The 12,190-nt window shown below is 43.1% G+C and overlaps 1 protein-coding gene and 1 pseudogene across 5 annotated transcripts in view; one reads left to right on the top strand and one right to left on the bottom strand.

The window, feature by feature from the left end:
• HRH1 (histamine receptor H1) overlaps positions 1–12,190 on the top strand; it is a 126,750-nt gene that overhangs the window by 88,592 nt on the left and 25,968 nt on the right. The gene's annotated exons all lie outside the window — the stretch shown is intronic.
• Positions 9,151–9,787, bottom strand: LOC100449361 (mitochondrial intermembrane space import and assembly protein 40-like; annotated as a pseudogene).

The following is a 12,190-nucleotide window of genomic DNA, read 5'->3' as shown; positions in this document are numbered from 1 at the left end:
AGGATGAGCAGCTGATGCTGTAGCTGGCACTATGTAGCGACAGATGGGAAAAGAAGTTCTTTGTGATGGTTTTGCCTCTTTGAGAGTCTTCAGTAAAGGTTGAAGTTACTCTTCCATATCGTTTTATTTTCTGGATGTTGGACTTGAATTTCTATTTAACGTGATCATGGGGCCGGGCGTGGTGACTTATGCCTGTAATCCCAGCACTTTGGGAGGCTGACGCGGGTGGATCACTTGAGGTCAGGAGTTGAGACCAGCCTGGCCAACATGGTGAAACCCCGTCTCTACTAAAAATACAAAAAAATAGCCAGGCGTCATGGTGGGTGCCTGTAATCCCAGCTACTCAGGAGGCTGAGGCACGAGAGTCACTTGAACCTGGGATGCGGAGGTTGTAGTGAGCCAAGATGGCACCATTGCACTACAACCTGGGTGACAGAGCAAGACTCAGTCTCAAAAAAAAAAAAAAAAGAAAGATACCATGGGTAGACTGGATGCAAAACAATCCAGTTTTATTTGGGTTGTTACCCTTGTATCACACATGTGGGGTCAGGGGGCTTCTGTATATCCTGACAACAGTGGCCAGCCATTAAAGAGTTTTGAGTAGGGGAATTGGATTTGTGGTTTTAGAAAGATCATTTGGCTTCTGTGTGAAAGAGGCCAAAACCAGGAGCAGAAAGACCAGTTAGGAAGCTGTGACAGCAGTTGAGAGAAGACGTTGTCAAAGTCTGCAGCAGAACAGAACAGGGGTGACCCCACATGTACATCATCTCTGCTCTTCAGTCACCTGTAGTGCAGAGTTTTGAAGTAGGTCTTAGCGTGGGACCGTAGTGGTTGGGAAGGAAATGCCATTTGCCTATGGGGTGATTAAGATCTTTTTTTTCTGTTTTCTGAGACGGAGTCTCGCTCTGTCGCCCAGGCTGGAGTGCCGTGACGCGATCTCAGCTCACTGCAGCCTCCGCCTCCCTGGTTCAAGCAATTCTCCTGCCTCAGCCTCCCAAGTAGCTGGGATTACAGGCGCCCGCCACCACGCCTGGTTAATTTTTGTATTTTTAATAGAGACGAGGTTTCCCCATGTTGGCCAGGCTGGTCTCAAACTCCTGACCTAGGTGATCTGCCCACTTCAGCCTCCCAAAGTGCTGGGATTACAGGTGTGAGCCACTACGCCCGGCCTTACATTTTCATTATGTAAATACACACCCAGAAGGAGGCCTGTCTGAGCTGTACAGGACTTTGGTCTGCACCTGAGCATCTCCCTTTCACTTCTGGAGTGCTTGGAGAGATCTAGACAAGACCACTTTCTTTGTGGTTTCTTGACTTGCCCATACCCCCTAGGAACTTCCTCTTTCTGAGAGTGAATAGAGTCTGTCCTTAGATAGCACTTGCCCGAGGAAGCAGCCAGAAGTAAGATTTGCTATCAGTTACTAGGGAAATGATTGCTGTTGGAGCTGGCCAATTAATCAGCAGGACAGAAAGTTCTTGGATGAACTAGGACAGGCCCCAGCCATCCCTAAGGCATATCAAAAACAAGGGGAGAATTCGGAGTCTTATTCACATTTCCATCTCTAGTGGCTTGGCCTAGCATAATACCTGGTACCACATTATTGTTTAATTAATAGTTCCTGAATATATTAATGAATTAGCATAGCATGAAACTCTGAATGTGGTCATGTTGGGTCAGAACTGTGGTGCCTTAAAGGCAGGATTCATCTACTTATTCATTCATCACTTACTGAACTCCTCCTACCATAATTCAGCTTTAGTTAGGAAAGTGATTCACAATATTGGTTGCATTGGAACCATCTGGAGAGTTTTAAAAATCCAGGCCAGGCACAGTGGCTCGTGCCTGTAATCCTAGTGCTTTAGGAGGCCAAGGCAGGAGAATTGCTTGAGGGCAGGAGTTCAAGGTCACAGTGAGCTGTGATCATGCCACTGCACTCCAGCCTGGGGAACAGAACGAGAACCTGTCTCTAACAAATTTTTTTTTTAATCCTGAAACCCAGACACACCCCAGACCAATTACATCAGAATCAAATCCAGGAGTGGTGAGTCCTCAGCATCAGTATTTTTTTAAAGCTCTGTTCATGATTCCAATGTGCAGCCAAGTTTGAAAGCCACTGGGCTAGGTGCTGGAAATATAAGTGAATATCACAGTGCTCCTGCCCTTGTAGGGATCAAAGTGTACGTGAAGGGCACCTGAAATCATTCCGTAGAATATAGTGGGCCGGGCACAGTGGCTTATGCCTGTAATTCCAATACTTTGGGAGGCCGAGGTGGGTGGATCACCTGAGGAGTTTGAGACCAACCCGGCCAATATGGCAAAACCCCATCTCTATTAAAAAAATACAAAAATTAGCCAGGCGTGGTGGCGCGTGCCTGTTGTCCCAGCTACTCGGGAGGCTGAGGCAGGAGAATTGCTTCAACCCAGGAGGTGGAGGTGGCAGTGAGACGAGATCTTGTCATTGCACTCCATCCTGGGCGACAGAGTGAGACTGTCAAAAAAAAAAAAAAGAATATAGTGTTAAATGCCCTAATTGAGATATGGAAACAATACTGTGGGAACCCAGAAGAAGAAATGCTTAGATATGGCTAAGGGATACAGGAAAGCTTCAAAAAAGAAGGAACAGTTAAGATGGACTTTGTAGAATAAATAGAAGTTCATTGATATTTTCCTTCCCTCTGCCTCCCTCCCTTCCTTTTTCTTCCCATCTTCTTTATCAACCTTTCCACCTCTCCTTTGTCCTTTTCATTCTTCTCACCTACTTTGTTCCAGGTGGGCTCTGAAATAGGCCCATAAGGAGACAATAGTAAGTATAAATGAAATGCTAATCTGCAAGACACATCCTCTTCCTGGAGAAGAGAATACTGTGTGTAGAGCCCCCAAAAACTGAAAGAACCGGGGGTGTTTGGGGACAGCGAGTTCATTTTTGCTGGAGTGCTGTGGGTCAAAATATGGAGGAAATGTCATACCAACAGCCTAAGGAGTGTAAACTTTTCCTTCAAGGCATTTAGGAGCAAAACAATATATGACGAGATTTAAGACAGTGTTTACCACATCTTGGGTGTTACCTGAAGTGACTGTAAATGGTGCAGAGATGTACCATTAATTAATATTGACTCACACAGATTTTCAAGTCTTACTTGTATATTTCAGTCCTGATTACTTCCAAGAGAGTCTCAATTTGGTGCTGGGAGGTTTTTAACACCCATCTTACTCTTGCTAAGGTTTCTCTTTAACAAAGCAAAGCCTTCCTCACAATATCTAGCTAGAATTAAATCACATTGTTTTATTGTCATCTTGTTTATGCCTATGGAAATTTCTGTAGATAACAAAAAAATGATAACTTGTTTTTCATATGTGGTAGTGAAATAAACTTAACCAAAAAAGTGGATCCATTTAAATACATATATAAAGTAACTGGTGGTATAGGAAAGACATAGATCAGCAAAAACTATAATGGGAATAAGTTAGTAACTGAAGGAGAGAAATGTGGATTTAGAAAGATTGCTTGCAGTTGACATGGGTGGGGACTAGAGGGAGTGAGATTGGAAGCAGGCTGGCCAGATAGGGGGCTGTTGCAGTATCCCAGGTGAGAACAAACTTGAGCTTAGACCAAGGCAGCCTCCAAAGGATGAACAAAAGGAGTAGGCGGCTGGCCTCTAGAAGGCCAGTGACGGACAGGAGACACCAGAGCATGTTCTAGGGAAGTGACACTGACTGAAGTCCACTGGGTAGGTTCAGGGGCAGATGAGAGAGACCAAGTTCCAGGGCCTGACTCCAGGTCTAAGGTAGTGAAAGTACTGGGCATGAAGACAAGAACTTTAAATTCCATTATTGGCCTTGGGTGCCAAGATGAGCTCATACACAGAGGAATCAAGGAGCAGGAGGCAGCTTGCTGCTGGATCCCAAACCTGGCTGGGCACCACATTTCACCAGGGGAGCTATTAAAAAACAGAGTCATCGGCACCAGTCCAGACCTACTGGATCCTACTGAATCGACTAAGCTGGATCCCAGTGTATGATATATTTCACAGTTGCTCTGATAATTCTTATGAACCCAACCTGGATGTAACCATAGTGTAAAAGCCCTTGCTACGCAGTGAGGTTCGTGGGCCAACAGCATGAGCATCACCTGGGAGCTTGTTAGAGATGCAGAATCTCTGGCCCTACCTCAGACCTCCTGAGCCATTTTAATGAGACTCTCAGAAAGTTTATTTGCATATGAAGGTTTAGGAAGCACTGGCCTAGACCACTGATTTTTTTTTAATCCTGGCTGCACCCTGGATCACCTGGGGACCTTTAAACCATAGTGGCTGGGAATTTGGGAGTGCAGCCAAGGTATCAGTATGAGGTTTTTTTACATTAAGCCTTTTAGGAACACTTAGTTGTAGGAAATAATATAGAGCAATCCTGCATACACTTTACTCAATTTCCTCCAGTGGTAGCGTATTGCAAAACTGTAGTAAAATATCACAACCAACATATTGACATAAAGACAATGAAGTACAGAAGAGTTCTATCACCAACGTTGCCCTTCTATAGCCACATCCCCTTTCCTTCTCACCTCCCCCATCTCTAACCCCTGGCAACCACTAATCTGTTCTCCATTTCTGTAATTGTGTCATTTCAGGAATGTTATATAAATGTCACACAGTTAGTAACCTTTTGGGACTGACTTCTTTCACTTCACATAATTCTCTGGAGACTCATCCAAGTTGATGGGCATAGGACTGGTGCATTTCTTTTTACTACTGTGTAGTATTCCACAGTTGGTTGGTTGCTCGTTCACCCATCAAAGAGTATCTGGTTGTTTCCAGCTTTGAGCTATTATGAATAAAGCTGCTATAAGCATTCATGTTCAGTTTTTTTGTGGGCAAATACGTTTTAGTTTCTTTGGGATAAATGTCCAGGAGTGCAATTACTCAAGTTTATGGTAGTTACATGTTTAGTATTTTAAGAAACTGCCATACTCTTCCAGAATGGTTGTATCATTTTACATTCCCACCAGAAATATATGAGTGATACAGTTTCTCCGCAGTCTTCATCAGCATTTGATGTTGCCACTGTCTTTTAATTTAGCCATTCTGATGGCTGCGCAGTGATATCTCATTGTGGTTTTGATTTGCACTTCTCTGATGGCTAGTAATGAACATCTTTTCACGTGCAGATGTGCCATCTGTATCATCTATTTGATGAAATGTTTCCTCATGTCATTTGCCCATTTTCTCATTGGATTGTCTGCTTTTTACTGTTGAGTTTTGAAAGTTCTTTATATATTCTAAATACTAGTCCTTTGTTAGATATGTGGCTGGCAAATATTTTCTCCTTGTCTTTTTATCCTCTTAACAGGGTCTTTCGTATAAGGTGTAAGGAAGGGATCCAGTTTCAGCTTTCTACATATGGCTAGCCAGTTTTCCCAGCACCATTTATTAAACAGGGAATCCTTTCCCCATTGCTTGTTTTTCTCAGGTTTGTCAAATATCAGATAGTTGTAGATATGTGGCGTTATTTCTGAGGGCTCTGTTCTGTTCCATTGATCTATATCTCTGTTTTGGTACCAGTACCATGCTGTTTTGGTTACTGTAGCCTTGTAGTATAGTTTGAATTCAGGTAGCGTGATGCCTCCAGCTTTGTTCTTTTGGCTTAGGATTGACTTGGCGATGCGGGCTCTTTTTTGGTTCCATATGAACTTTAAAGTAGTTTTTTCCAATTCTGTGAAGAAAGTCATTGAAGACTTAAACGTTAGACCTAAAACCATAAAGACCCTAGAAGAAAACCTAGGCATTACCATTCAGGACATAGGCATGGGCAAGGACTTCATGTCTAAAACACCAAAAGCAATGGCAACAAAAGCCAAAATTGACAAATGGGATCTAATTAAACTAAAGAGCTTCTGCACAGCAAAAGAAACTACCATCAGAGTGAACAGGCAACCTACAAAATGGGAGAAAATTTTCGCAACCTACTCATCTGACAAAGGGCTAATATCCAGAATCTACAATGAACTCCAACAAATTTACAAGAAAAAAACAAACAACCCCATAAAAAAGTGGGCAAAGGATATGAACAGTCACTTCTCAAAAGAAGACATTTATATAGCCAAAAGACACATGAAAAAATGCTCATCATCACTGCCCATCAGAGAAATGCAAATCAAAACCACAATGAGATACCATCTCACACCAGTTAGAATGGCAATCATTAACAAGTCAGGAAACAACAGGTGCTGGAGAGGATGTGGAGAAATGGGAACACTTTTACACTGTTGGTGGGACTGTAAACTAGTTCAACCATTGTGGAAGTCAGTGTGGCGATTCCTCAGGGATCTAGAACTAGAAATACCATTTGACCCAGCCATCCCATTACTGGGTATATACCCAAAGGACTATAAATCATGCTGCTATAAAGACACATGCACATGTACGTTTATTGCGGCACTATTCACAATAGCAAAGACTTGGAACCAACCCAGATGTCCAACAATGATAGACTGGATTAAGAAAATGTGGCACATATACACCATGGAATACTATGCAGCCGTAAAAAATGATGAGTTCATGTCCTTCGTAGGGACATGGATGAAATTGGAAATCATCATTCTCAGTAAACTATCGCAAGGACAAAAAACCAAACACTGCATGTTCTCACTCATAGATGGGAATTGAACAGTGAGAACACATGGACACAGGAAGGGGAACATCACACTCTGGGGACTGTTGTGGGGTGAGGGGAGGGGGGAGGGATAGCATTAGGAGATATACCTAATACTAAATGACGAGTTAATGGGCACAGCACACCAGCATGGCACATGTATACGTATGTAACTAACCTGCACATTGTGCACATGTACCCTAAAACTTAAAGTATAAAAAAAAAACAAAAACAAACAAAAAAACAGGGTCTTTCACAGAACGAAATTTTTCCTTTTGATGGGGTCCAATTCATTGTTTTTTCTTTTTATGGATTTTTATGGATCATGTTTTAGTCACAAGTCTAAGAACTTTTAGCTTAGCTGTGGATCCTGAAGATTTCCTCTAATGTGTTTTTCTACAAGTTTTGTAGTTTACATTTTACATTTAATGGTCTGTGGAGCATTTTGAGTTAATTTTTTTTTTTTTTTTTTTTTTTAGACGGAGTCTTGCTCTATCACCAGGCTGGAGTGCAGTGGTGCCATCTTGGCTCACTGCTACCCCTGTCTCCTGGGTTCAAATGATTCTGCCTCAGCCTTCCAAGTAGCTGGGACTACAGGCGCGTTCCACCATGCCCAGATATTTTTTGTATTTTTAGTAGAGATGGGGTTTCACCATGTTGTCCAGGATGGTCTCAATTTCTTGACCTCATGATCCGCCTGCCTCGGCCTCCCAAAGTGCTGGGATTACAGGCATGAGCCACTGTGCTCAGCATGAGTTAATTTTTTTACAAGACATAAGGTTTAGGTTGTTGTTCAGTTTTTGCCTGTGACGTCCAATTGTGCCAGCACCATTTGTTGAAAATGCTTTCTGTCCTCCATTAAATTAATTTTGCACCTTTGTCAAAAATCACCTGAGAATATTTGTGTGGTTCTGTTTCTATTTCTTGACTCTCTGTTCTGTTCTATTGATTTATGTGTCTATTCCTTTGCCAGTACCACAAAGTCTTGATTACTGTAGCTATTAATATATAGTAGTTTTGAAATTGGCTAGGTCGATTTCTCGTATTTTATTCTCTTTTTCTCAAAATTATTTGAGTTATTCCAGTTTCTCCACCTTTCCCTATACATTTTAGAAGAGTCTTATCTATATCTGTAACATCTTGCTGATATTTTGATAGGAATTGCATTAAATCTGTATGTTAATTTGGGAAGAATTGACATATTTACTCTGTTGAGACTTCTGATCCATACACACTCTCCATTTATATACATCTTTGATTTATTTCATCAGCATGTTGTAGTTTTTAGCACACAGTCCTGTACAAGTTCGTCTGAGATGTGTTGATTTCCCTTTATTCCTTGTAGATATTTTCACTGAGTATAAGAGTCTGGGCTGACAGTTCTTTGCTTTCAGCATCTGAAAACTGTAATGCCGTTTTCTTCTTGCCTCTATGTTTTCTGTGGGAAATCCGCTGTCATTCTCATTATGGTAAGATGTTTTTCTCTGACACTTTCAAGTTTTTTTGTCTTTCTTTTTCAGGAGTTTAATTATTATGTGTTTTGGTGTATATTTGGGGGGCTTATCCTGTTTGGTTAACAGCTTCTTGATTCTGTAGATTTAGGTTTCTTGCCAAATTTGGGATGTTTTCAGCCATTATTTCTCAAAGCACATTATCATTGCCACCCTCTTTCTCATCTCCTTCTGGGACTATGATTATATGAATGTTAGATCTTTTGTTATAGTCCCATAGGACCCTGGAGTTCTGTTTGTTTGTTTGTTTATTAGTCTGTTTTCCCTCTGATGTTCAGATTTGGGAATTTCTATTGTTTTATCTTCCAGTTCACTGATTCTTTCCTCTGTTCCTACCTTCTTGCTTTTGAGCCCATCGATTGGGTTCTTTTTTTTTTTCAGGTAGAAATCATGTTTCCTTTTAATTGAATACTTAATTCACAATGTTCCCTCTCTTGCTGCTACTCTGGTAATAATTAGGTCCCCACCTCTCAAGAACATTGCACCTGACCAGACTGAGAGCCTGTGTGAACATGGGCCCCAAACCAGGGCTTTCGGAGTAAGAAGGAACAGCCAAGCCAGCCTCTCCCTTCACTTAGAAAGGGACTGTGAATGGGAGGGTCAAAATCTTCGTTGTCCAAACACAGAAAACCAGGAGCTCAACGCCAACATGGAAACCAAAATGTATTGGGAATGAAGTACAGTACCCCTTCACATATTCAAGGTCAACATGGGTTTGCAGAAATCATATCTGATCATCTGGCCCCTGCTAGTAGAGGCCCAACCCCAGCATTTTTAAGAGAAGACGTTTTTGTTTCTATTACTTGTATTATTTCCCCAAGGGGTATAAAATCTACTAAAAGGAATATAATGAATCAGAATAAATCAGCTCACTCACAAGAAACCGTCCTGGGTAATGGTTTTCAGTTGCTGAGCTTATTCAGCACATGATTTAAAAGTGGCAAAATTCACGGCAATCTGAGAAGAGAATTCAAAAGTGGCGGCCACAGGTTTGGGTAGGACACACATACATACAACCCCCATTTTTTTTCAGTGTATATGTCAAGAGGTCAAGACCCCTGATCATCAAAATAAGTTATTTTGTATATTACAGTGCACAGGACAACAGAGGGAAAGACACTTTCTTGAAAGGTGACGACAAGGCCTTTTGCAAAAGGTCCACTCTGAAAGGACTGGAGCCCAGTGCCTTGTGGCCTTCATTAACTTGACCCCTCCTCTTCTTTGGTTGCAGTGGCCTCAGTGGGAGCTGTTTCTTCTGCTTGTTCTGCTGGCTTCTTCTCTCTTTCCTCTTCCTCATCCTCATCCTCTTGGGGATAGAGGTCTGGGTATTTCTGCATGCATTCCTGCATGGCCCGGAACCGGTCTACACAGTCTGACCCCTTGATCTCATCCGTGCTATAGTGGAAGCAGGAAAAGGCCAACTTGAACTGTTCCCCACAGGAGCTGCTGGCCATTCCCCCAAGGCATGGGCAGTTCCAATTAATGTCTCCATTGGCAGTATCAATCCATGCTCCTCGTATGGATCGTTGGGGTCATCAGCCACCAATTCTGCATTGCTTGGAGCTTCATGGTCTTCTTTGGTTGCAAATATGATTTGATCCTTCCCTTCCTGCCGGCAGTAGGACATGGCTGCAGCCCTGCCCTGAGACCTTGCAGAAGCGGCGGCGGCAGCAGCTGCAGCTTCACACCATGACCTCCCTCTCCTCAGGCAGGGCGGGCACCTCTGGGTTCTTATTTCAATTATTATTTCTGTTCTAAATTTCCATTGCTTCTTCTTTATATTTTCTGTTTCTTTGCTGAGACTTATTTTTCTCATGTGTCTCAAGTGTGTTCACATTTGCATGTTGAAGCATTTTTATGATGATTATTTTAAATGTTTTGGCCAGGCACGGTGGCTCACGCCTGTAATCCCAGCACTTTGGGAGGCCAAGGCGGGCGGATCACAAGGTCAGGAGATCGAGACCATCCTGGCTAACAGGGTGAAACCCCATCTCTACTAAAAATGCAAAAAATTAGCTGGGCGTGGTGGCATGTGTCTGTAGTCCCAGCTACTTGGGAGGCTGAGGCAGGAGAATAGCTTGAGCCCAGGAGGCAGAGGTTACAGTGAGCCGAGATCGCGCCACTGCACTCCAGCCTGGGCGACAGAGTGAGACTCCATCTCAAAAAAAAAAAAAAAAAATCCTATTTGAAATCCCTTCTCATTTTTTGATGTGAAAAATGATTTTCAATTGAAATATGGAAATATTAGGTATTATAAGACCTAGGATCATATTTAAATCTCCTGATTTATCTGCTTTTGACTGACACTGCTGTAGCAGGGGAAGCCGGAGGACATAAGGGGAGAGTATGCTGCCTCATTACTTCCAGGTGGAGGTAGATGTCCTGGCTCCCCACTTTGCTTCTCTTGACACTTGAAGGGCATGGGTTCCTCACTATTGCTGAGCAGATGTGGGAGCTCCATCTCTCCACTAGGGCTCTGCAGATAAGTCCCCAGCTGGGAGGGATGAGAGTGCCTTCTCACTGATCCCCATGCACCCCTACTGACACCGTGGGGGTGGGTGCAGGGCTTGTCACCACCTGACAGGATGCAAGTCCCGGCTCCCTGCTAGGAATGGCAGGGACGCCACCCCAGCAAGGGGAGTTGAGTCACTTCATTACAGCTTGACAAGGGTGGAAGTCTTGGCTCCCTTCCCCACTTTGCCTCATCTGGCTAGGACAGGAGCGGAGCACAGTGTTTTTCTGTGGTGTTTGGCTGAAATAGAGCAGGTGTTGTCTAAAAGTTTTCTATTTTGCTAGGCAGCCCCTTTCCCAGTCCTTTGGCTAGACACAGCAGGCTTTTGTTTTGCCTGTGCCGATTGCCATTTCTGAGCTGCCAGCTTCTTCAGGTCAAAATCTCTGATGTATGTGGCCAAACAAAAGCCCAGGGAACTCATCACAGTGTCACTCATTGGGCCCCAATATTCCTCACTGCTTTGCCTTTGCCTCTCCACCTGTCAGAGTCTTCTTGTGTTTGCTTTAAATATAACATCCAGAGTTTTAGCTGTACTTAGCAGAATAGAGAAAAGTACCTCCACTCAATCTTCCTGAAAGAAGACATCTCAATATGTTTTAAAAGCTTTTGACGCAGTGGCTCACGCCTGTAATCCCAGCACTTTGGGAGACTGAGGCAAGTGGATCGTTTGAGACCAGCCTGGCCAACATGTTGAAACCCTGTCTACTAAAAACAAAAATTAGCCAGATGTGGTGGCAGGCACCTGTAATTCCAGCAACCTGGGAGGCTGAGGCAGGAGACTCACTTGACCCCAGGAGGCAGAGGTTGCAGTGAGCTGAGATCGTGCCATTGCACTCCAGTCTGGGCGACAGAGCAAGACTCCGTCTCAAAAATAACAAAACAAAACAAAGCTCTCAGGCAGGCAGAGTCAAGAATTACTGGTATAGGCTGGCACCTCCATGAGAATAGGAACTGTATTCATCCCGTGGCTATCATAATATCTGTACCTGGCAAGAATATTCATCAGTGAAGATTTTGTGGATGGTTTGATGGAAGGAAGGGAGAATGAATGGATAGATAGATGAATGAATAAATGAATCATCTGTGAATGTCAGAATAGAACTAGGAACCAGATCGAGTCACACTCATCTATGCCCCTATATATAAATAACTTCCATATATAAATATATAAATAACCCCTGTATATGAATACCCTGACCCCAGAACCAGCAAGAGGGCTTGACCAGCAGGTGGTGCTAAAGAGCCCCAGGTGTGGGATGAAGTGGCAGCTTCAGGCAGGTGTCCATCAGGTCACCTGACTGAAAGAGACAAAAGTTACAGGAACTGGTAATCACCTGGGAGCTCTCTCTTATAAATGCCGCATCTGCCTCTCTTTTTCTGCTGCCAGCTCTTTTATTTAGTTCAATATCATCAATCACTTTTTTTTTCCTCAAGAAGAGAACAGCCTGAATAACTTTGGTCTTTGAAAGTATATTTCTCAGAGTTTAATCTCCAAGGATTCGGAACAAAATGAAAACA

The sequence above is a fragment of the Pongo abelii genome, chromosome 2 (genome assembly GCF_028885655.2).
Source record: "Pongo abelii isolate AG06213 chromosome 2, NHGRI_mPonAbe1-v2.0_pri, whole genome shotgun sequence".
Taxonomy (NCBI): domain Eukaryota; kingdom Metazoa; phylum Chordata; class Mammalia; order Primates; family Hominidae; genus Pongo; species Pongo abelii.
The sequence above is the reverse complement of the archived record's forward strand: the minus strand, read 5'-3'. Positions and strand labels throughout refer to the sequence as shown.